Below are 5,137 nucleotides of genomic sequence, written 5' to 3'. Positions count from 1 at the left end.
AATGTTTGGAGAGAGGACAGGAGAGAGTGATGCTAATTTATACCCCGCTAATTGGAAACAGCAGAGTCCTGCACCTGAACCGCATTCTAGGCGCTGTGGCCCGCGCTGGGCCCGGGGCAACGTGGGAGGGTGATGAGGGCCGGGGGTTGGAGAGATGGGATGGAGGTTAGGGTCAGTGTCAATGGCAGCCTTGTTGTTTCTGTCCCCGCAGACGGGACAGAGTTTGGTGTGTGTGCATGTATGAATGCAAGGTCTCTGGTCTAGATGTGCGTGTCTGAGCGGAATTAGTGTGTATGTTAGAGATTTTCTGGGGGTCATGTTGTTGTGACAGTCTCACGCACACACACACCAGAGTGAGGACCACCCTGCCTCAACAGAGAGAGAGAAAGGGGGGAAAAAATCAGCTTAATGTGGCATGGTTTCAATCTGACACGATCTAACATACGACATGGCTGGACTTCAGCAGTCTTAGCTTCCTAGTTAAATAAATATGACAGCCTCCTCAGATAATTATGGTGCTGTGACCATGTTGAGTCATAGCATCCGTTAATTATTAGACGGGCCGCGTGAATACGTGGATTCATTTTTCAATCCCCACTGCTGGTGAGTTTCTGATGTCTGTAATATTTCAGTGAGTGATGGCGTATTCAGATGTTGGCTGTGACTTGGGTCTGGCATGGTGCTAAAAATGAAGTAATCTTAGAATTTAGATTGAAAAAACATTGACGTTGCTTGATGTGCCTCATATCTGCAGGATCTGTTTGCACTGCAGAACCATGTTAGATCAGTGGTTCCCGACCAGGCCTACTTTTACCGCAGCGGGTACTCAGAAAGATTGTTGCGGAGTATCTTAACTATCTGAGCAAAACAGAAAAAAACGGGGGGGAAAAAAAGCCGTCTGCTCAGTCAACTGTCACACCTGAACACTAAATGATGTAATTGCAAGCATGTGAAAAGTTAGTGAGCAAGCAGTCTCAACACTTTGCTAGATGTAATGGATTAACGGTTAAAACACAGCTAAAAGTAGCTGATTAACTATAAAAATAGTTAGCTAAAAGTAAGGGATTAATGGTTAAAACAGTAAATTAAAGTAAAGGATTAACTGAAAACAGTTAAGTAACAGATTAACAGCTAAAACAGTTAGCTAAAGGTAATAGATTAACAGCTAAAACAGTTAACTAAAAGTAAGGGATTAATGGTTAAGACAGGAAATTAAAGTAAGTGATTAACTGAAAACAGTTAGCTAAAAGTAACAGATTAACAGCTAAAACAGATAGCTAAAAGTAAGGGATTAATGGCTAACAGTTCGCTAAAAGTAATAGATTAATGGCTAACAGTTAGCTAAAGGTAATAGATTAACAGCTAAAACTAAAAGTAAGGGATTAATGGTTAAAACAGGAAATTAAAGTAAGTGATTAACTGAAAGCAGTTAGCTAAAAGTAACAGATTAACAGCTAAAACAGATAGCTAAAAGTAAGGGATTAATGGCTAACAGTTCGCTAAAAGTAATAGATTAATGGCTAACAGCTAGCTAAAGGTAATAGATTAACAGCAAAAAAACAGCTAAAAGTAAGGGATTAAATATTAAAACAGCTAAAAGTAACAGATTAATTGTAAAAACAGGTAGCAAAAATAATGGTTTAACAAGTAAAACAGTTCATGTTTAGTCATGGATAAATGATGAAAATATTTTTTTAATGGGTAAAGGGTTGAAACAACTGAAAGAAAAGGAGAAAAAAATTGTCTGTTTAAAGTATTGGATGAATGGGGACAAAGGTGAAAAGTAATGTATATCATTGGCAACACTGACATCGCTTAAAGTAGAGGATGAACAATTGAAATAGTTAACTAAAAGAAAAAATGGTAAATGGTTGAAACGTCCATTTTCTGCCTCTCCAAGTGTAGTGCAAATCTGACCAAACTAAACACTGACAGTTGAATTGTATGGAAAAAAAATGTAGCACGTCCACTTTTATAGACTTAACAATGTTAAATAACATCCATCTTAAAATCGTTTCAGATAAACATATTTGGAACATGACGGGTGGTGATGATGAAGGGGTTCTTGAGTTCATCCAAAAGAGTTGTGAGGTTTAGGCCCTATTTTTCCGATAGTGCTCCGTGTGTGCTATTGATAAAGAAAGCCATCAAGTGCAGTGCAAAGTGACGGGCTGTCAGCATTCAGCCAAAGTCAGCCTTCCCATAATATGCAGGATACATAGAGTAAAGAACAGATAAATAGCCCAGATATGTGCCCAAAAGCTGAATTCCTCAAAAAAACAAAAGAGTGGACTTGGACATATGGGGAGCATATTGGTGGCAGAGTTCTGATCACACAAGTTTCTTCTGAGGAGAAGAGAATACAACAAGATTTAGATGTGGTACGGGCTGTTTTGTTTCCCTTTAAAGGCGTGTCAGTTGCCTGCCCTGCTTGAGGATATTGGACAGAAAAAACTTCTTTCTACTTCATCACTCCTAGTGATTGACATCTCGATAGTCTGCACACATGAATAAGTGTGTGCGAGCCATTTGCACGTTACAGCAGCAAACACGCACACAAAATCCTACACATTCTTCTACTGTAGTGGTTTTCAGAGAGACATTTTGTCCTATGATATTGCTTTTTTTCCACCTAGTATCTATTCTGAGGACCGGGCTCCGAGCGCACATCAAAGCCACCACAATCTGTCTGTTTCTCTCACGATTTGTCTCTCACACACTCCTTCTCTGTCTCCGGGCCACGCCTGTGCACAAACCATGCACAAACTAAAACACATTTGTGTAAGAGCATGTTATGGGAGGGATTCAACACATTCTTTGATCACCATTCAGCTGACGGCAAATCCGCTCCTTTGCTTATGATCTCTTTTTTGATATCGAAGTCCTTGATTTTAACGCACTTAGCATATTTATTTTTCCTTGGCTGATTTGTATTGTTTGAGCTTTAGAAAGAAAACGACGAGACGAAAAAAAGAAATCCCACTTTTTGACACTACCTCATCATTTCCACATTGATTCCACTGCCCTCTCTGGGACAAAGTAAAGCCACTGCAGCTGCACATCTTCATCTGATTTCTCCTCCATCCTGCCTTGTCATGTTTACTTGATGTTTCCCTCTCTCCTCTCTTCTGCAGGATGCATGGTTTCAAAGGGACCACAGAACAAATCAGAGGCCCATCCCTGTGCACCGATGGCCTGTCTCTCATTTCAGATGGAGATTGAAGGGCAAGTCTACCCCTGGGGCGTCAGTGGGGGATCAGGGGGCCTCAGTAGCACCCGCCGCCCCGGGGCCTCTGTGTTTCCACTGTGTGGGAGCTGGACTGTGACACACACCAAACATCGAGCCCACCGCAAGTGCCTCTGCCCTGCGATCTGCTGTCTGGTGCACGCAGTCTGCAGCCTGCGTCCCTTGTTAGCTCAAGGTCGTGTGTGAGTGGAGTGTGTGTTTTGGGTTTGGCATCCTTTGAAAAGATATGACAATAACGGGCCCTTGAGCAGGAGTTATTATGTGTTTGGCTGAGAGCGGGAGCTTGCGTTGCTGCGATGTAAGTTGGATGCTTCCCAGTGTTGTTTTGAGGTGCTTTGGGCTTGTTAGTCATAGCTTACTGTAAAGTGTCTCCTAAGACACTCCTATTTAGAGATTGTTTTGTGCACCGCGGCTCTGAAGTGGTGTCACGGGTCAGCTCCGCCGGCTTTCCCGGCATAGGATGTGTGGGGCTCGTGGATCTGTGAAAACAACAGGCAACGGGAGATCAGTTCCAGGTTGACGGCGCACACTGCATCTGCGCGAGACGTGGCTCCAATCCTCCTGCTTGTCTGTCTCCAGCTCTGGTCTTTCGAGGCCTCCATTAAGCTCCCTCAGCTTTCATATGACACGGAGATACCCATCAGAAGCTGCATGACAGCATGTGGACCTGAGTGACATTTGATGTATGTGGCAGGAGAGAGTGCAGCTCCTCTTTGTGTCTCACATTCATGTGGTAAGGGCAGGATTAAGACTTGATCCAATAGAGCAGGAGTGGAGAAGAACGAGCTCCGGTCAGATCTGCCTTGAATTAAGTCAGTGTTGCAGCAGGAATAATACAATCACCTCCCCCAAAACCCTGTAATAGTACTGCAGGGTAAAGTGTGTGTGCATGTGTGTGTTTGTTTGTGTGTGTGTGTGCCGAGCTTGGCCTGCACCGAGCCTGCGACCAAACCACAGGCTGGTGTCCTTTACAGAGAAGAGGGGTCTCTGCTGACGGTTCAAACAAAGCCCACGGCCCCAGCTTCAAAAGGCCCCCAATCATCGCACCCACTTAGAGCAAACGGCGCATGTCACTTAATGTGGACCACACTATTCATCAATTATGGTGAGCTCAGGGGCCATCCAACACCCGCACCACAGCTCCACAAGTAGTGAGTTGTCTTCTGTTCTGACTGAACCCCCCCCCCCAACAGTCCTCAAAGCCCATCTGTTGCAGGAAGTGTGGTGTGAGACCGCTAACTCCTCGGAGCTGTCACACAAACAGAACTTGGCTTTGCCTCTTCTTTCATGCCGTGTTATCTCGCCGCAACTCCCCAAAACTCCTCATGCTTCTGCAGCAAATTTGGCTTCCTGCAGCGTGCTTTAAGCTTCATAATAGCTCACTTCTTCCCCGTCCTAATGTAATTGCCATCCTTGTCCATCCACACCCCTGCTCTCATCCCATTCACTTGCTTTGAACCCACAGTAGGCTAATACACATGCCTGTTAGACACACATGAGTCCACGACCTTACCCTCCTACTCACTGTTTATCCGTCCCTTGGCAAGTGAACTGAGTCAAACTGGAACTCATTTATTGCCATCTGATTTTGACATTTCGCCACGGGGTATTAGTTAAGCCCAAATGTCTTCTTGGTATCCAAGTGACAGAACGTATGTTAAGGTTGTAAGAGTTAAAATAGATGACACAAATGTGGCGACCATATTTAGAATTCCCTTTAAGCAGACAGATGACGGCGGGGCATGCAAACCTGAACCAGATCGCACAACGTGATCCAAGACTCGCTCTTGCTCTTCCTCCCTCTTCTTCCTCTTGGCTCCAGCCTCTGTCCACGAGAGAACTTGGCCCGTCACATCTGGACGGGGTTCAGGTCGGGCCGGCCCGGCGTGA

Source organism: Chelmon rostratus, chromosome 17, assembly GCF_017976325.1.
Source record: "Chelmon rostratus isolate fCheRos1 chromosome 17, fCheRos1.pri, whole genome shotgun sequence".
Classification (NCBI taxonomy): domain Eukaryota; kingdom Metazoa; phylum Chordata; class Actinopteri; order Chaetodontiformes; family Chaetodontidae; genus Chelmon; species Chelmon rostratus.
This window is presented reverse-complemented; position numbering follows the sequence as displayed.